At 25.1% G+C, this 22,592-nt stretch overlaps 1 protein-coding gene across 7 annotated transcripts in view; it reads left to right on the top strand.

Moving 5' to 3' along the window:
- Window positions 1-291: 291 nt before the first annotated feature.
- The window catches only part of LOC129605897 (limbic system-associated membrane protein), a 53,283-nt gene continuing 30,982 nt past the window's right edge, over window positions 292-22,592 (top strand). The window contains exons 1-2 of one of the 7 annotated variants that reach the window (XM_055515894.1): window positions 292-583; window positions 1,065-2,615. The gene's annotated coding sequence lies outside the window, so the exon portion shown is untranslated. The remainder of the gene's footprint in view (window positions 584-1,064; window positions 2,616-22,592) is intronic. The other 6 variants (XM_055515896.1, XM_055515898.1, XM_055515899.1 and 3 more) reach the window with 6 other exon arrangements.

A 22,592-nucleotide genomic window follows, 5' to 3' on the forward strand; every position in this document is an offset into this window, starting at 1 on the left:
AATTGTAATATGTAATGTAATACAAAATGTATTTAGAGAATATTTAGGTTCTGTATTACCGTATATCAGATTTTTGTATATCAAACAGAATTATAAACGATAAAATATATAATATAACTTTCATTCTTTTTATTCCATTAAAATTATATAAATTAACATACACATATAAATACTCTGATATATGTATGTATATATAAAGGAAATATAATATGCTTTTCTCATATTATTGCACTCTTCTGTCTATTATCTGGGCTTCCGAAAATATTTGAACAGTCGTCGTGATACGTTCATTTGAAACAAAACATAAAATCGCGAACTACTCTCTGGAGTATAATTAAGGAACAAAAATATAAAAGAAAAATAATTTCAAATAAAAATATTGAAAAAGGATATAAAATTAAATTTAATATAAAAAGAAAAGAAGAAAAATTATAAAAAGAGGAAAAAGACATGTAAAAAATAATTTTTTTTTGTATCCTAAAACGAAAAAATAGAAAGAATCTCTTGTGCTTCTTTTCATTTATAAATTTTCATAATTTCATTTCTCTTATGGATAACTACAGTTTTTATAACAAAAATTTATGTAAATTATTATAATTAGCTTTTTTAAATGCGTTATACATATATACTTACAAATATTGAAATATATATATATATATAGATATATCAATACATATTTATTTTAATATCAATTTGTTTACTTCAACCTTTGACAAGAACACAATAAATTTTATGTTATTTTTAAGAGCATATAAAAGAAAAAGTCAAAAATTGATTCACATTTATAACTTTTTATATACCATTAATATATACAACTGAAAGTATATAATTATATGTATATATATATATATATATATTACTATTTGTATATTTTATATAATGGGTATATTTTTATATATATACATATGTACATGCATTTATATTTTGTCCTACTTTTTAAGCTTATTTGTTTTTAATTTTTCTTTTTTTTCCTTATCAAAAAAATCTCTAAGTTTTTATTTTTTTCTTTTTGGCAATTTAATTTGTTAATTAATTTTTTTCATTTCTTCTTTAAATATTTTTAGTAAATTTCTCTAAGCAAAAATTGTATTCTGAAAATAAACGAAACAAATTATAAACTTTATTACAAAAATTAAAAATATTCTTTTAATAAATTAAAAAAAACGAAGAGAAAAGAATTTAGTGAACAGAATTAATTTTATGTATGTATATGTACAAGTATTTTTAATAATTAAATATTTTAATTAGTTTATTTATAAATACTCTTATATTACAGAATATTAATGAATTATAAAATATTTTGTATAGTTAAGAAAGAAATAAAAATTTTTAATTTAATTTAATTAATGATGCCAATCAGATTATAATAAATTACCAACTATTCTAAATAGAAATTTTTCATACGCATACATTATAATATAAAGTTGTATTTATTTATATATTTACATACTCAATTAAAATACACGGATTGTATATAAATTTTCATCCTTATTGTGAATATCCTTTTTTTATCTTAATAATACCTGTGTTCTGCCAGAGAGAAATTTTTTTTCTTTTTTCCATAACGAGTGCACAACAAGAAAAAACAATAAAAATAGAGAAAAAAGGAAATTTCATTTTTGCTTTATTGTTTTAATAATTTCTTTTAGTTTCACTTCTTTTTCTGTATATGTATATTTTTAATGAAAAGCAAATAAAGTTATCATAAATATTATACTGTAAGCGAAATACATAAAAAACGACAGCAAAGAGCATAAGCAGCAGAAAAAAAGCAAATTTTCATTGTTAATAGAAAAAAATTATAAACATAATAGGATAACAAAAAAATTGTTAGTAACATCATCACCGTGTTACATTAAACCGACTTTGCACTCAGATTAAAAATACAAAAAAAAAATAAACACAAAAAAAAAATACTAAATTACCTATGTAAGGAATCAGATGTACTTGAAGTAAATTTGTTAAATGTATGTTGTAGGAATTTATATGTGACGGTATATACCCATAGAAATAATTAAGGAAAATAGAAAAATTCAAAAATAAAAGAAGAGAAAAAAAACAAAAAAAAGTCAGAGGAAATTAAAATAGAAAAGCAAAACAAAAAAAGGAAAAAATAACAAAATGAAATGAAATTCTTTCCTATGGAATAAAAAAAAAAGTATAATGTGAAATGATACATATTAATATGTATATAATATGTATATATGTGTGTACGTATATGTGCATAATTTAAATATAAATTAGAGTGATAACAATATAATATATGCATATGTAGATATGAGCATATAAAAAATATAAGTAAGTTGGTAAACGTTTATGAAAACAAAAATGTATTGAAGCTTAACAAAAAATAGTAAAGAAAATAACAAAAGTAATAAAACAAGAAAAAAAAAAGAAATGCGGAAATGAACTTAGAATAAGAAGTGAAAAAAAAATTTAAAGGAATACGTTATACATATACATATGTATATGTCTGCATAGCTATAAAACATAATAAAATATAAGAAAAGCAATCCTTACATCACATTTGGAGAAACAAGACGGTGGTGTTCCAACTATTTTTCATTCACTTACACGAACGCATATATCAAAGCAAAAATACAAAAAAATTAAAGGTAAGTTCCATGTATTTTGAATGTTTTTTTAATTCTTTATTTGTTACAGTTAAATTTTAATATCCATCAACCCTATCAACTATAATGTAAATTTTAAAATACTTGTTAATGTTATACTATGATGAGTTAACACCACTAATTTAATGAAAGAATAATATTTTTAGCATATTTAATGAAAAACAGTCCTTTACAATTATTATTGAATTTACAAATTTTATTGAATGCAAACCACAAATTGTAAGTAGATGTTACAAAACTTTTAACATCACTCATTGCTTCTTTTACAAAAAATCTTTAAAAAATTTGTTCTTATTTCTTTTTCATTTCACTGCTCTTGAAATATCTATTCAAAATAGAAACGAACTTAACAAATAAAGAACATTATATTTTAAAAAAATGGTGAATTTTCATTTGGAAGGTGGTTTTAAAAAAACATGGATAATGCCCATATTTGATTGCTTGTTTTTATTTCGTAGGTTTTTATTCAAACGCTCACACATGAAACTGTATGATAGGATGCAAATAAACAATCAAACAGTTTCTAATTTTTTGCAAACTAATTTCAAACTTTATTTAATGCATTTGATTTGAATTAACGCAATAGTTAGTTCGATCGATGTGCGCGAAAAGATCTTACAATTGCATATCTGTCTGAGCTCTTTAAGTATAAGTACAAAATTTAAAAAGTTCCGGATAGAAAATCAATTTCAAATTTAAAATTATTTGCCTAACATTCCTTAAAATTTAAATATTTAAGCTTGTTTCAAAAAGTAAATTGCGTACTTACTTTCGAAATTATATATGTATACACACTTTTATTGCAATAAAAACATAAAAAATTTCTACATATGTACATAAAAGTCGTTTCAAAAATGCTTATTGCATATCATTTTAAGTACATACATATATCTACACATATATTCAATACCAGAGCTAGTGTTTGTGAATGTAGTAACTTACTAAAATATAAAGCTTCTAAGAAAATCTGGTTGCAGAAGTAGAATTCCGACGAAAAGAATTTCCATCAATTTTAAAATTTAAAATAAGTTCCCAAAAAATGCTTACCTTTCGTAATTTGTTTTTTCCGACCGCATTGTGTGCAAAATAAGGTAGGTTATGTGATGGCAACAAATTTTGCATATCGAGTTTTCGGTGGGAACGGACTTCTCCATTAGGGAAGCGTAAACAAACTATTTTTAACAAACTGTCGGTCTGTCGATCTGTGTGTGATCAGATTTGTATTTGAAGTTCTTCAAAATTGATTTTGATGAAATTTTATATGTAAGACTAGTAAGACTATGGCACGAATTTATCAACTTTTGGGATATATCAGGCTTCGGAAACCGAACCTTTTAGCGCAATCATACTTTAGAAAGTATTCAACAGATTTACTTGAAATGTCAGAAATAAGCTTCGTTTGACCATCCGCGAAACCTTCTAACTTTTGGAAAAAATTAGAGATCATCAACTGAACGTTTACCACGTGCCAAATATACATTTTTGCGTATATAAAGAGAAACAATCGATAAATTCGACGTGTTAAAACAATGAATCTATAAATTATTTGGAAAGATCAGGGCTCGGAAACTGATCTGGGGGCCGATTTTACATCTTTTAACATGTCTTGAGTTCCGGTTGTTACCCAAACTAACTGGCGAGCATTTCAGGGAATTCGGGTAGCCCAAAGCTAAACTCTACTAAGAGCCAAATTTTACTTACTAAGGGCTTACTAACGCCCGAAAAATATTAAAAAAGTATTTAGCAGGCATTTTTATAATACCCTGTAACACTTTCGCTTAACTAGCCAATACATATTGTGGTTGGTTATGTGCTAATCATATCAGATTTTTTTTTTATTTTTTCAACTTTTTCTCACTTTAATTATCTTTTGATTAAGCGACAAATTAATTCTTGATTAGACAACGTAATTAATACTTTAGAGAAGAATTAAGCATACACAACATGTATGTCTTTATAAGGATAGTTTTCCATTGCAGTGTAGTAATATGTAAAAATTTTAGAAATTTTTATTGTATTACCAATATTGTTGAATACGCGTTACTTAAAGCCTAATTTTGTGTAGTTTATATAAAAATTTTTGGATATTCTAAGTAAGGTTTTGAGTAAAAAGTGTAAACATTTTTAGTTCATTCATAGAGCTTAATGGAAATAATATATCTTGAAGGCAAATATTTTTTTAAAGAATTTTCAAAAATCCTTAAGTTTTCGACAGGTTTATTTGTTCAAAACAATCACAAAATTATAAAAGCTTTTTTTCTTGGCATTATACAGATTTTAAATAAATGTGAAGTTGCTGAATTTATCTTTGAAATCAACCAATAAAAACGGTTATATGAAGCGCTGCTTAATCTATTTTTCGAATATTATTACTCTTTTACGGCATTTGGTTACGGCATACATATATTTTATTAGAGTACAGTTAGGTTCAGAGTTTCAGTATTTTTAATACTAATCAGTGCGCTAAAGTTAAGTGCAGTGTCATTTCATAATTTTTCTACTTTTCTATCAAAATTATATTTAGTTAAGGTTTCAAATTAAAAAATTTTAAATTTTATCATGATCAAAATTCGTCCTCTAAATGTTGTTAGCACTTCCAAAAAAAAATTTGAAAAAAGTACTTATTATTTTCACTTTTTCCGTCTATCCCTGGATATGTTTACAAAGCTTTTACTCCCTTGAAGATAGAAATCTAAGAATTCATACGTAAGTACATAGATCTTTACTGGAAACTGTAATAATTTTAGATAAAACAATGTTTCAGGTTTTTAAATCACGCAAACGAAAAAAGTAGTGGCTAACATCTTCTATCGCGGTATATTTAAAATTTAAAAAAACGAAATGGCCTTTAAAACTTACCGTTACCCAAATATCTTATGTGTTTAACGAAGTAAAAATCAATGAACAAAAATATTATTAAACACACTTACATTTTTTATTTCTTAGTTAAAATTTCCTTTACTTTATTTCAACTTAGAAGGGTGATTTTAACATAATTTTTTGGTCTTTATAATTTATATCTTCTCGACTAGTTTTCGTATAAAATTTATTGTTCTTTTTGAAAGAATACTATCCAGCCTTCATCTATCATTTTAGTAAGAAAACCTTTCTAAAATAAAGGCCATCTAGCATTAAACAATTTCTTAAGTTGAAACGCGGCAGTGGTTTATAAAAATCTCAAAAGGGAAAATAACTTAGGAGTAGTAGTACTTCTGACATAATATATAAGTCGTTTCAAAAATTAACGTTTAGTATTTCACCTTTTAAGTTTTGTTAACTATGTTATAATAAGTGGAAATATTATGAAAACTTGATGAAAATAGTTAAAATAAATTTTGAGCCAAAGTCGACGAAAACCAACTAATTGTGAGTAATTATACAACATATATAACTTAATAAAACTGATCACACCTACAGAATAACAATTTGACATATCAAAATAAAAAAAAACGAAGACATTTAGATGTTATTCATTCACTGAACTATGAAGATCGTATAGATGTCTTCAATATAAAACCTTGAACGACAATAACTTTATTGTATCACACTTATCTAGCTCGAAGAGTCATAGCATAATTTACATTTCGCATTACCGTCTTTCGATATTTCGCTATTCTATAGATGCCAAATATTTCCAAATACGCATCTAGAACGAAATAGAAAAATAGAACTGGCGAAGTAAATGTAGATCTCTTTCAAAGAAAATAATTATGTTACTTATACAATTGAAAAATATGAAGAAAATTTTTCGAAATGGAAACTCATACGAATTCATGTATGTTAAGTTAAATTTTAGATATTATTAAGTAGAAGAAAAAAATTTAATAATGAATAATTTTTTATTTTTGCCTTATGTAATTCAAAAGTTGCACTTAAACATTCCACCAAATGTTTCCAATTTCAATAATCGAAAATGCAAAAAAAAATGTTGCACAATTTATTCTAATTACTTTGTTTTTCTTGTGAACAATATGGGTACATACTTATATGAAATGGGTTTTTTTTCTATAAAAGAAAAGAAGAGATTCAATTTATTAATGTAATATATTGTGTGTATTTTCATTTTATAAGAAGAATATATAAAAAAAGGATAACATGCATACCAATATGTGATGTATCTAAAGCCTTGATATAGATATTTCCATTTTTGAACTTTCACAAGCAATTTATAAAAAAAAATTCAATTGGAAGTGCATTAAAGTCAACAATCTAAAAAAATAAAAATAAAAATCAATAGAAGTCAATAAAAGCTCAATGGAAAAGGGATTTGAGAAATAATCTCCTATTGATATTTCAAAGAGTTTGAGTGACATAAATCATGAAACAGTTAACAAAAGATTTACACAGACAATTGTAAATAAAAAATCAACAACAAAAAAAATTAAATATGTTCAGTTTAGGGTTAAATTTATACTCGCGTTCATGAAAAAGGATAAATTTAATCATTTTAATTGAAAACATGTAATAATTTTTAAAAATTATATTGAAAACAAAAATAAAATACTTTTCACGACACATTCAACTCGAGCACTTAATCCTTAATTGATTACTTATCAAAAGCCTTTAAGCAAGATTTATTGCATTTGAACTTTAGTGTGAGTATTTTTTACCAATTTTCCCCATGCTTTCTAAAGTTTACTTCTTCTATTTTAATTACCGAAATTTTAACTTGATTCATTATGTTTGTAAATTATATAATTAAATTATAATCATCCATTGCAGAAGTAAAACTATTTTAAACTCTTTAAATCCGCTTGCAAATGTTAAAAAAATTTACCTCAAATGCTTTTCTAAAATAATAATATTAAAAATTACGTTCAAGAGTACAACCTGTTAAGGAGTTTTGGAAATCGTGATTAAACCAAAACTTGTCATCCAAAAAAATTTTTTTCACTGGATAAGATTTTAACCAAAAATTGTAAATTTAAACCAAAAAGTTTCTGTTTATTTATTTAAAGAAAAAAGTTTATAATTTAATACAAAAAAATTCCAAAAATTAGTAGGTATATAAAGTTTAAGTTTTTAAATCTACAGATAAAAACATTGCTGTATTAATATAATATTGATTGAGCTGTTTAGATTGTAAGCTGGAAGATAAATTCAGAAGTTTAAATTTTAAACCCTTAGGTTTAGAATTTAAAGTCATGTGATTTGAACTTTTCTATAGCTTATTTTTGAAGCCATAATAGTTTTAAAATTCCATGTAAAACTTAAAAGTTTAATGCTTAAACCAAAAGATTAACAATTAAACTTTGCATATTTTGCAGTGCATATAAAAATTTCATTAAGCTCATTTTTCAAAATTTTTTTAAAGTTTTTGGCAAAAATTTATTTTCTCCTTAGAGCTTTTAAATCCATTTGCAAAATTTGACTTCTACAAAACCATTAGCAGCCTATTGAAGGCCAACCCTATCAAATTCCAAGCAGAGCTGATGTCCAAGAGCATACTTGCTTTCCAAATCTTTCATTGTATACATAGACATAGTTTATACGAGAATCACGACAAGCTTAAAACTCTTTCAATGTTAATTTTTTTCGAACCTTTTTAAGGACCTTAAAACGTACTGACCCTTAAAAAAGTTATCAACAAAAGAAAATATAGAACTCGCCGAGAAATTTTGTACACGTGTAACATTTTCTTCACGAAAGTATTTTCTAATTTATACCTTCGAACCATTAAAAATGAAATACCTTGGAAGACTACTTTAAGGTCAAATTCTCAAAATTTCGAACTCTCGAATGCTTAGGTCATAAAAATATCGAAATACTTTAATTGACTTAAAACGTCTTGTATAGTACAAAAACAAACGATGTTTTTCTTCATTTCTTTATAAAATACAATTTTACAACAACTTTAACTATTTCTTCGCCAGAATGACGAAAAGCTTTCATTGCGAAAGTGCCAGCAATTGCATTAATGCTAGACTTTTATATTTTTTAAATTCATTTAAAATGTTAAATATTAAGTTTTTTCGTTCAAATAGTATTGGGTGTACCTATATAAAAGAATTTAAAATCTACGTATACATAAATATACTTATATACATAATATGGTCCTACAACTCCAGATATCCATTACAATTGAAATTATTTTCTTAAAATATAAAAACATCGCTTACACTATTTATTCTACATTGTAGAACTATCCTAAATAGCTTCTAGGAATATCAACATCGATAACCTTTTATATTTTTTATGCTTTTTATTCAATTTCATCAACTTTTAAAGAAAAAAATGATAATAAAAATGACTGCTCTAGCTTACACTATGAAAGAATAGTAAAAAATTATTCTGCATGAGAAATAAATAAATAATCGATTTCATTTTCTTAATTTTTTTTTTATATATTTTATCATTTTATATATTTTTAAAGGACACAAAAAGAAAAAAAAAAACGAAAAACAACAATAAAAAGAGAAATTTTTGTATTGCGTGTTAAAAAGTATTAAAATATGTAAAATTATCACAGAGGACGTAAACACAAAATAAAAACTAATAAAAATAACAGTTACGCTATTACCTTTAGAGTTCGTAAAGAATATGGTAACAGTAAATTAAACAGTAAATTAAAAGATAAACTTTTTGGTTAATTTAGTCACACCGGTAACCTCCTGAATTCCCTTTGGCCCTCCTCTTTATTATATTACAAATAAAACGATAAAGTTTGTATAAATATAAAATTCTTATAAGGGTTTTCATGTAAACGTAAATATGTGTGTACTATTGTGCACAGTATATAATCGTAAAATTTATTTTTTTTAACTAACGTTCTATTTTTATATTTGGCACTTTTATTTATTTTTAATTCGTTTTTACTCATTGAGCCATAATATTTTCGTTATCAGCATCGGATAAATTCATAAAACTATTAAAATTTTTTATTTTTAAAACTTTTGTATCGATAGGCATATAGAATGTAAAGCTATGCATTTATATTTACATGTGTATGTATATATAACAAGCAATTGTATTTTAAAATGCTAATTTTATAAAATAATTATAAATTTTCATATAAACTATGTACAGATATTTCAATATTTTTGTTGTAATGTACATGCATTAAACTAATGGTATATGTTATCTATTTTGTACATATCGTCGGTTCAATGCTGATGTGATCAATACGCCATTGTGGGTTTTTTGAAGTTAACAACGCTTTCGTTGGTTTTGAAAAACGCCCTTTCATAATATGTAACCCGTTTTTTCCTACCTCTTTTGGGTGCTGAATTATAGAGTTGCAACTTTCATTTATATCCGTAATTTTTAATAAGTTTTAGTGCACTTTGGTCCATATCCAAAACCGATGGCGTATTGATTAAAATGCCTAACATTTTTCCGAGAAAAATTTCGAATACTTAATATTCCATATCCCTGGCCCTAATACATAGACCGCGTTTAGAAAATTATATTGATTCATATCCATATAATCAGCAATGTTTATACATTTGTACATTTTTGATTACCAATGTATTTATTGAAATATTTACATATCCCATAAAAATTAAAATATTTTTCATGCGTGAAAGCGTTAAGACGCGTCTGCGTACAAAATTTTTTATTTTTTTAAAGTAATTTTTTCATAATGTTCTATTGAAGATAAATTACAAAATATGTACATAAAATAATAATAAATTTTTAGTTCAAAAGCAAAATTTTTGCAAATCTTATTTTTTTGGTAAACTTTTTGAATCTTTTTTTTTTTAAATAAACTTCTATTTACAAAATTATTATGTTCAAATTTTAGTATGGTTTATGATGTTTTTGGCAGTGACTAATATTTTCGTCTGATAGTAGAATACGGACTCTACTTTAACCCAGATTTTGGGAAAAAATGCAATTCTATACAATAAAAAATAATTAAAAACTTGATTTTCGCAGAATTTTCAACGCGACTTCCATAAAATCTAAGTTCACATAAATATTTTTAATATAGCTAAAAACTTTCGGAGGAATTTGAATATATTTATTCTTTTATCGTTACCTGGTTCAGCTTTTGATAAAAATATGTCCAGCGGAAAAGTTTTAAAGTAATTATGCAATCAAAAGTAAATGACTTTAAAAACTTCTCCGTACTAGCTGGTAAATTAGATTTTACTAAAAAAAAATCAAGATTTTATGAAAATAACGCCCACGAACTTTTATATTATAAAGTAGTTATATCTTTTATATAATAATTAAACAAAAATATTATCATATTATCAGATATAGATTATAAAAATGGTAGCTCGAAGAAGAAAACAACAAGAAATCGTTTGGACACGCCTGAAAATTTATTCCTTAATCCACATCAAACATTGCTAAGGCATTTTATTTCCGAAAAAAAATTTATGACCTAATATTAAACATTAATTACTCAAAATTGCATACATGCCAAAACAACACCGAACATATTTTCAAGCTACATCAAAAATATAAAAATACTTTGAAATACGTTTTGTAAAATAAATAATATAAATTAATAATATAATTTAATTAATAATTATTACAAATGAAGAAATTCTGCTAAAATATGTTGTGCTTGAAATTCACTTTAATATTTCACTTATTTAATTTAATATTTACTTTTGCTTTAACATCTATTTAATATTTAGTTTTATTAATTTTTTGTTATTAAAAATATTCATTTTTTATTATGAACTGAAATATTTCGTTATAATAGAAAAAAATGCTTTGATATTTTCTTAAAATTTTTGAGTTTTATACTTATACTCGTACATACATATCTACGTATATCATTAAAGCTCAGATAAAATAAAAATTTTTGGAAATTTTTGTTTCTTTATTCTTTTTTATTTTTATAAAAAGCATAAAGACTTCGGCTATAATTCGCTTGTTTATGTCTCAACTTGCTTTAAACTCTGTAGATATAATATGCAATATGTACATATATTAAAAACGAATGTAAAAAAATTCTATCGTCTAGCTAAGAAACATCAAACTCGATTTACTCAAAGCATAAGTCGTGGCGTATGATCACATCAGCATTGGACAATATGTACATGTATAATAATTATTTTTTTATAATATTACACATAACGCATTTGCAATTTTCAATAAATAAATCTATTTGCTCTAATTTATTCTACAATGCAAATTATTAAGTTGTCAAATAGCAAATAAATCGAAATGACATCCCGAAAAATCTTGTCTGGGGATTCCTTTTAATTTATAAAACGTAAAACAAAACAAGATACATATGTCTTCTTAGAGTATAAGCATATTCCCAACGAATTGGAAACAATAATGCTTATTAAACTCAATTTCTTCGCCAACTCGTCTATACGTTGTGCATTAGCATACCAACTATATTTGAAATAGAGAACTGGGTTGATTCATTCAAAACATTAAAAAAATTTTGTTTTAAAGTATATTTAATACTTTCCATTTCTAAATCAGTACAAAAAATATTTTTACGTCAGGTTTTTTCTTACCGTTTTAAAAAACCAGCGTTTTAAAGCAATTAAAACCTCATACGAGGTACTAAAATATTTTGCTTTTTGTGTATCACTTTTCATAAAAATATGAGAATTCATTTAATTAATTCATTTTTAAAAAATGCTCTGAAAATTAGTATAATTTTTCTAGGTAATCAAAGATTTTGCAAACTCTTCTTTCCACTAGAATCTACTATGTTTAAATGCAGTTATCGTCAATTATTTTTGAAAAATAAATTGATCTGATTTACCAGATCCATTTGTTTTTGTTACTTCTGTATAACATTTTACGATCATATACGACGAAATATGCTTAAAATATTTGACCACTCTATGTGAAAGCCCTATGTGCTTTAGCTTAAATTTGATTTATTGTCTTAACAATAATCATTATTATGTCACCCTTTTGTACTTTACTTGCATAGTGCTCGTATATAACGGGTCAATTTTTCCTTATGGAATTAAGCATTATTACATAAATTTGTATATATACCATATAATAAGTATGTATTTACCATACATATATAAAAATATATTTTATATATATATAGAAAAATATTTATAGTTTCAGTTTTATTTCCATGTCAAAAGAGAAATTAAAACAAAAAATTTAAACTCAGGGGCACATATTATTCCTTAAAAGCACTTAAATAACAAAGCAGCACAATTAAAGTGAGTTTATTCAAAACATACGTATTAAGGTTTCTTACAATGATACAAAGCACATCAACGTATTGTTTACAATCTAAATGCTATCACTAAAATTGTATTAAAAGCTACTTAAGGGTTTCATTTTTCTTATTTTGTAGGTTAATCGGTTTAATCTTATGATATATAAATCCTGTTAGAAAATATTTATAAAATAAAGTAAAATAAATTTTTATTTCTTTTTCCAATCCACAAAAGAGCATTTATGTTTTGTTGAAAGTTTAAACTACATGTTTTCATACCCTTATAATTTACTAGTATGACTAAAGACTTTAGCAACTCGAAAACAAAATTTCAAGTAGAAGTAACTCTAATACGAATTCCGGGTGTAGAAAATAACTTAAATATCAATTCCATTTAATGTTTAACTGATATAATGTTTTAATTGATTAGGCTTTTTAAATAAAAAATTAAAAAAAAAATACTGAAATATTGCAATATGTACATAAAAATATTTATAGTAAATTACTAAAAAAAATAAAGCGTTGGTTTTTAAGGCAGAACATTTCTCTTCAAGAATTAAAAAGATCAATATCAAGTGATACAAAAAAAAATTCTTAACCACATTGTTACATTTCAAATTTTAATAATAGATGTAAAGACTTGAAATTAAAGTAGTAGCATAAATCTTAAGCCAATGAAATCAAGCAACAATCTTATTGTAAAAATATTTAAAAATATAATTAATTCAATAATTCGTCAATAATTGACACTTTGCTAATTTCACAATACTTTTTAGTATAATTTTTAATCAGAAAAATTAATTAATAACTCTAATTTTTGCACATTTTCTTCATTCTTTGTTTATTATATGAAGAGAGAATGTAAAACTTGCAAAGCTTCTTAAAAATATCATTTTCGAAATAAAAGATTGCATACATTTGGGATGAAAACGAAAATTAAAAGAAACTTTGGTATAATGTTAAATATTGTGGCTAATTAATCAAATTAAGACAAATTATTTTTTTTTTTCGTTGAAAGACATTTTACCGTCTGAACTTCCTGTGCTTTCGCCTCGTAATTCTTAGCAAATAAAAGGACGACTTATTCTCATAATAAAATATTTTTATTAAATTTTTAATTGAAATTAACCATTTTAAATATATACACAAACTTTTTATTAAAAATATTTTTTTTAATAATTTTTCACTTCTACTTTTTAAATTTATACAGTTTTATGGATATTTTTGTGATAACTAATAAGTTTTAATAATTTTTTTTTAATTAAACACTGTAAAAATGACATTTTGTTCAAATAAAACAAAATGACATTAATTTTGCAAAATTGGATTGAAATTTACGAAACAACAGCTATATAAATTATTAATCAAAATTTTTAGGCAAAAATAGTAAGTTCAATTTCTTTTAATTCCTACTTCGCTCTTGGGAGGGGCATAGGACTGGTGCACCATATTGTAGATAACCATTAACACCAGTTTCTTACGTTATTGAGTTTACTAGGTAGGTGACAAGCCTACCGTAAGTAAGTGCTATAGGAGATCTAAAAAAGTTTGAAAATTAATTTTTATATCTTGAAAAAACAAGAAGCAAGTAAAAAAGCTCTGATCACATGCTTAAAATGTTTGAAACCAAACATGTAAAAGTCAATAGAATATTCAAATTTCGAAGAAATTTGGAGACTACAATTCCGTCTATAACAACATAAAAAAAATTGAACAAAGAGTTTTTATCTTATGATAACAATGAAATTTAATGAATTGCAAACAAATAAATCCCTTGTTTTATGAATAAAATTTAAAACAAATTGATCAATTCTTTAGTTAATTTTTCTTTTTCTAACGTTTTCATAGTTGACTTTAATAGAACTCCCAAACCCAGTACAAAACGCCAAAAGGAGCGACATAAGTTATGTTTACTCAAAATAAATGAATAAGTGGGACATCTCTATACAGAATCTGCAATTGGAACGTTGAAGTTTTGACTTTTGAACAAAAATGGTTATACTCGGTTATATTCAACTATACTCTTAGTATTGCAATATGTTTCTATTTTAACATGCTCATAGTAATGTCTTGCATAATTTTAGAAAATATGCAGGAAAAGTGTGCGAGTATGCGGCAATTTTGAATTTTCTGGGTAATTTATGTAAAAGGTTGCTGTCCGCGTAATTTCTATCCGAAAATTATCAATCTCGTCTTTTTTTCTCAATCTTGCAGTTATATATAAGTCAGAAATTCTCAAAACAATGCTTCCCCATTTGCAAGAGTTCTAATGGTAAACCTTTTTTTTCGTTAAAGAGGCAATAATTTAACACTTGCAACTTACTTTTATTTTATTTTTGTTTTCAATTACTAAAGGTTGTTAAAATAAAATAGAAAGAAATTCAATTTCATATAAGTAAATAAAAAATTTACGATAAACTGATTTACAGTTTACTATAATAAAGACGACTTCTGTCTTATTTTTCCGTGCGATTCATTTTTTCTTCTAAGAAAAAATTTGAAGAAATTTCGTATGGTGTAACAGTTACGTTTCATTATCGTTACACTTTGTTTTAAAATTTTTATTGTTTCTTTTGTTTTCTTTTAATATACATTTTCAGCCCATTTGTAGTATTATTACATAACACAAACCTTATGTTTTGTTTATCTATTTCATAAATTTTATCCATTTTTGTTATAATCCTTGATATCCTTGCGTATACAGCATTAAATCTTAAAGTCTTATGAAAGGTTTTTTTATTTTTTTTTGTTATGTATTGTTTAACAAAAGTCTATTTTTTATTACTATTCCTGTTATTTTTATTCCCCTGTTTTTTTAGACACATATACATACCATTGTGTCTCATATTATTTTATTGTATGTTTACTTTCTCACTCGTTCTAGTACAAAATCTTAGTAAAAAGAAATCAACAACAATTCCAGATCCATTCATTTATTCCATATTAAAATTTCATTTCCACTTCTTTTTTAATATCCTTGTTTAAGCCCTTACAAAACATTCATATGACATTATGTATAAATTCTAAATAACATGTAATAAAAAAAAGAAAATAAAAGCAAAACAGTACAGGGAAAAGAATATTAACCACAAAATCTTGTATTCAGTGCCATTCCTCAGAAACATTAACTGCATAATGTGAATTATATTTTTATTTATATATGTACAACCGTGTGTGTGTTTATATACCCTCTTTGCCTACATAATATAATAATTTTTATTTTAATCTGCTCTGAATTGAAATTCAAGTGAGTTTTAACTTCTTTAAGAGCGTTATCGAATCAATGTAAAGATACTTGTGCCATCCACTTTGCAAAACTTTTACTTTTTCTAAAACATTATTTTATTTCAGTCGCACCGAGTAATGTATGCGATAAATTTTTTTTAATGTGTTGCGAGAATTACTTTTCTTATTACTCTTCTTATTTTCTTCATTTTCTATATTATTATTGTGTATTGTATACTTGCGGCAATTGATGATCCCAATTTTTAGGATATTAAGTTTTGGAAAATGCAAATTACTACCTATACATTGTTTATACAATGTATTCTTCTTTTCTTAAATTAAATAGATTATTTTTGTTTCGGTTTTCACAATATCTAATTATTAATTTACATATATTAAAGTTGAATTAATCTTAAAAATCTTCTAAATAAAAACAAACAAATTTTGCTGCAATAATGAATTGGCTTTAAACAGAATTTTAGTTATTTTTGATATTGCGCGAGAATTAACAAAAATTTCTTAATTCAATATCAAACGAAGAAATCAACGTTAATTTGATTTGATCATACTTTTCAAAGGTTTAATACTTTACTTTGAAAATATGATATGAAAATAAGATCTTCTGGAAGTAAATGATTTACCGGTTTAGACTTCTTCGCACAATTTATTTAAAAAAATTTTAACTTTACAATTCTAAAGAGAGAAACACTGTAAAAGTTTAAAAAGAAACCTTAAAAAATAAATGTTTGACAATTTAAAAAAATACATGCACACAGCTTAAAATCAAATGTGAAACTGGACGTTTGTCTTTCAGTTCAAAATGAGCTTTAATGAAATTTCACCGCCTCCACAAAAAATTTGCAAATGCCATTACTTAGTATTTTGATTTCCTCAATACAATCCCAATTATTTTAAATTTTTGGCAAACATAATATTTCAATATCTAGAGATGAGGTTTTTATAAGTTTTTGTTTTTTGAAATTGGGATGTATTACATTATTTAAAAGCACGCATTTTTGGTATATGAGGGTTCATTTAAATTTTATCTAAATGTGCCTTTGATGCAGTTCGTGCAATAAAAATATTTTTTACGGAAGTCAACTACCGTAATTTTTCTAGAATAAAATTGAAAAATATGTGTATGTGAAAATAAACGTCTTTGTAGAGCGTCTGTTATTATCATTATTCATTTCTTTCTAAAATAACGTTTTTCTTTTATTATTTAATTTCCATTTTGAACTCATGAAGGATGTTTAACTACAATTATACATGTTTTTTTACATATGTATTGCACAAACAAATTGATTATGCTGCAAAATTGAATAGAAAAACGCTTAATTGATCAAAAGAAAAACCAAATTATATTCACGTGAATTATTATTAAATTAGAACTCTCTAAAAATTTCTTTGTCGATAATTTTTCTTTTTTCAAGTTTTTATGAAACCATGTTTTTCAGATTTTTCATTTCTAAGTTTAATTTTTATACTTAAAAAAATATACACTTATATATATATACGTACATAAATCTGTTTATATATATGTGTATAATTTTATTTTAAATTTAATTTAGGTATTAGGTAGTCTTCTCTTCCCTTTGAATTTTAAGTGGTTTCATTTATGGTATTCAATTTTCTTTGAACTTACAATACATACAATATATACACGTAAATTTCATGGCAAATACCAGCAAATTGAACTAAAGATTTGTACTACAAATTGATAATTACTTATTGTTAATGTTTTAGGCTCTTGAAATTTGAGAGAATAAATAAATTGTCCTTTTAAACATAAACATGTCATATTCTAAAAAATGTTAAATTAATATACCTTTTCAATTTAACTAAATGAAAACAGTAGCAGTAGCCTCTTTTTTTGAAAATTGTTTTACTCAGGAACTTTCCTCAAGTTATTAAGAGCGAAATAATTGGAGGAAAATGTTAAATAAAATTGCATTTAAAATGACTTGTGGTCTATTTTCCAAATCGATTCTTTTTCTATAAATAATTTTGAAACAAAACGTATTTATATTTAACTATCATGTATATTTCTGATTTGTATAATTTGTCCGAAAGAAGCGCGAAAAAGTTCTGTCCGTCTCATGCGACAACTCAGCAAGGCAACCTTAGACGGTAATGGCGATGGAAAATCTTCAATACATAAAATAACAATCAATAGTATCAGCACCTAAGTGATTGAAATATTTTCGTAAATACATAGATAGATTTGACGTAAAAGGTTAATAATACTCGCTCGTAAAGGTTAATCACTCGGAGGTTGTATAACTTCTAATATAAAGTAACATAACTCTAATATGTAATATATTACAGAGGAGTTTTGTTGTTATAAAATAAAATATTTATTTTTTGATAACTATCGTACAGGAAAACAATTGCTTGCAAAACAATTACAAAAAACCGGTTTCAAATAGAAGTTCAGTTACAGCGTCGTCGATTAGCGCCGAATTTACAATTTGTTTTTGGTCTGGACCCAGTTTTTTTTTAAACTATAACTCGTAGAGAGGAAAACATAGGGAAAATTAATTTGGAAACACATAAAAATAATGCCTTTACTAAAATCTATTTGTCTCATTCATCTATCTTAAGCACATTTTTTCTAAATTTTTTTTTTTTAACATGCTAAACAGAAAGTTTTTTTGTGAAACAAAGTTTAGAAAAATCGAAATTTATTTAAGCTGCTTTTATTTGTGATCATACCACTGCTGTTACAATAATCAATAGCCTTGCTAATCTAGGTCTGTGCGTAGCTAATAACTTTAAAGATTGATTATTTAGGGTATTTTTTTTTACGTGTAAATAACACTTTCGATTGTTCTGTACATTTTTTCTACTTAGATAAAGGAATTTCAAGTGTCAATATTGGAATTTTAAAACTTTATAAAAGGTAAAGTTTTCTTATCCAAGATCAGAACTAGACGCACACACATTTTCTAATATTATACATTCCCAGCAAGTCAGTTACGAAAAACCCATATACATATGTATACATGTGTATATACATGTTTCACAATAAAAATGTCACCGCAAGTAAAACAAATCTTTTTGTGACATAGTCTCGTCATATTTTGTGTCAGAAGATGATAAATCATAGACAAAAAAACACAAGAGCTTTGAATTTAGGTGATAATATTAAATAAAAAACAAGCAAAAACGTTTCAGTAGGTATAAACCGATTGAATTATACCCTGCACCTTTCGTTGTTGTGTAGCAATTACTCAAACCTGTGAAACCATTCTATAGAAACTTCACGGATATGTCTGACCTATAATTGGACACACAACTGCCAAGTTTCATGAATCTGACTTTATTATTTTTCTAAATATTTACAATTAGCTTTTGGAGTTGTATGACAGCTACCCGAACCTGTCAAGCAATTCAACCAAAACTTCTGAAATATATCTAACATCTAATTGGACACACAACTGCCAAGTTTCATTAATCTGACCTTATTTTGCCGAATATAAAAAATTTGCTTTTGGAGTTGTATGGCAGCCACCCGAACCGGTGCTATACTATTAAAATTTTTAGAGCATGTGTAGAATATAATTGGACACATGTTACAAAATTTTATAGTTATACCTTTATTAGTTTTTGAAATATTTAAAATAAACTCTTTGAGTTGTATGGCAGCTACCCGAACCCGTTGTCCGAATTAGTCCAATTACAATAGGATTCGTCCTTGGCACATAAAAAACAACTTGTAAAAGTTTGGTGACGATTTCATTATTCGTTTTTAAGTTATTGTGCGAACGGACGGACGGACAGACGGATATGTCTAAATTAACGCAGAATTTTACGCTGAGCAAGAATATATATATATATGTCCATACCACAGATGACTCCTTCAAGTAGTTACAAACTCCATATCAAAGTTAATACACCCTTCACGAAGTGCAGGGTATAACAAATATTAAAACAAAACTTAAATTACTATAAAAACGAAAACACAGGAAACGATACAATTAAGGTGGAAATGTAAATGTAAAAATACTCACAAAAGAAAAATGAAAAGTAAAATACAACCAAAAACTGAAATATAAAAGTGAAAAAAATAAACCAATTCCCGAGAATATTTGATTATTTTTTGTATTGTAAATAACGACATAACAAAAGTAAGAATGACATAAAGGAAAAATTATGATTAAATGGAAAAGAAAAGTTTAAAACGGTTTCAAGGACTTTACTCATACAAAATTACGTAAGAAGATTGATTGTATGTGAATCAAAGTTATGTAAAATTTCAGTTATATCCAATTAAATTTAAATTTTTCTGATATTACAAAACACTATTATAGAGTAGATAATTTAAATTACAAATATAGAGGGCCAACTCATTACAGTTTCGACATATTTTAGTTGTTTATTTAAATTGACTATTGGTTGCTGTCGTCAATTTTCCATGTATACATATACGTAGTTTACTTTATGACAGTTTTTACCTTTTTTACTTTCTGTAAGTTTTAGATCTTCACATTGAACATTTAGAATTATAATTTCATATACTCGTATCTATTGTCATATTTCAATATGATATGAACAAATAAATTTATTTGTTTAAAATACAATATTTCGAATACTTTTAAATTATGTTTAGTCGCACAAATTAATGATTAAACTCCTCATAAATTGGAAATCTTATTAAAGTGAATTCTATAAAACTTTCAACCTTTAAGTCCTAATAGTACCTATAAACTTTTTTCTTGGTTATTATTTTTGGAAAAACTTTAATTAAAATTCCTTCATTATGCCTTAAGTTTAAAAATCAATAAATGTGTTGATTTTTAACATTTTTCAATCTATAACAGGATTTTTTTAATTTCAACGTAAAATAACCATGTTATTCATTAATTTTAAAGTAAAAATAAAATTAAATTACTTCTTAATACAAACGTTCAGTGATGCATAATATCTTGTGTTTAATTGTAAGTAAAATTTCTATGGCAGTAAGTAAGTACAGCAAAATTTCTAGAATAAAAAATTTAATATCGCCCATTCCTTACTTCTATTCATTTATTTTTATACCAAAATGAAATGACTAATTGTAAAGTTTAGAGGCACTGATTTTATAAATTGAAATTCCACATATTTAAAACAGGCGCCAATCGGTTTCTACATATTGTCCAGCAAGTAATAAATAATAATTATTTTAAACCTTATTGAGCAACCCTGTTAAAGCTTCTTTTATATTCTTTTCAAACAAATAAACAATTTATTTTCCATTACCTAAATTTAAAATAATAAAATAAGTTATTTCAGTTTGAAAATTAATTTAAAAAGAAAGTACTCAATATGTTCATTCCTACAAATCGTTGTCAGAAATTCTTATAACATTCTATTTGATGCAACCACACGTTCTTAGTAACATTAGAAAAAGAAAGCCGGGGAACGACAAAAAGAAAAAAATTCTTTAACATTTTTTTATATTTTAATAAAAAACCAAATTTGATTTAATATGAAATGAAAAGAAAATATAAAGAAAAAATAAATAAAAGTTGTGAAAGGCAAGTAGCATTTCTCACACATCCATGTAGTCTGCTAATTCAATTTTCGGGTTTGAATTCTTTTGTACGATTTTTTTTTCTTCCTTTTTCAATTTATTATTATTTAATACGTGTACTATTATAAAAGGAAATATAATTCTAACGTGACATATGACATCACAGCAAATAATGAAAAAAAATAAATTCCTCAAGTTTTGTTATGCAACCTGTCAATTCAAATTACTTTCATTAGAAGAGCAGTTCTAATATGTTTTCAAATAAAAAATATATATATGTATATACATATATATCTTTGTATATTTTTTTAACTAAATGCAGATATACTCGTTTTCGAGCTACAGCCGGTTGAAAAAAAGGTACTGGACTTTTCCTGCATACAACATAGAATTATACATACGAGCTTGTTTTACAGGCGATTGATTGTTCTTTATTTCTCACAATAAATTTGATTTGAGCCATAGTTTCCAAGACACAATTAGTCAAAGTCAGAATTTTTCTTCATACCCTATACATATATATGTATATAAAAAACTATTGGTATATTCATGTTTTTGATATTTTACTCATGAGATTTTCACCATAAAAAGTGTACAAAAAAAATTCAAAATACAATTTGGATTCTAAAACACTACTTTCCTAATATTTATATGTAAAATATTAAAAGTAAGATAACTACGTGAATATTTCAAAATGTCAAAACAAAATTATAATCGAACGAGAAAAAATAGAGTTGACCTTGTCAACTCTGTGATACCCGTACAAATTTGTTATCCTATGTGCGAATAAATATGCTATAACTGACTATGAGACAGACTATGACTTTAGGTTTATAGTTTCTGAGATATAGCCAAATAACTTTTGAAGTTGTAGGACAGCTACCAGAAGGATCCAAGCAATTTCAACGACTTTTATGAAACACTTTGGTCCTACTAATATATTCGTTTGCGTGAAATTTCAATACCACAGCTTTTACAGTTTCTGAGATATAGCAAATATCTCCAATACAATAATAATCCAAATAAATTTTGAAATTGTATGACAGCTACCCGAACCGGTACCCCGATCATGTCCAATTTAAATAGGGTTCTGGCACTTATTACACATGCACTT

This window comes from Condylostylus longicornis, unplaced genomic scaffold, assembly GCF_029603195.1.
Source record: "Condylostylus longicornis isolate FDR11 unplaced genomic scaffold, ASM2960319v2 ptg000016l, whole genome shotgun sequence".
In the NCBI taxonomy this organism is placed as follows: Eukaryota; Metazoa; Arthropoda; class Insecta; order Diptera; family Dolichopodidae; genus Condylostylus; species Condylostylus longicornis.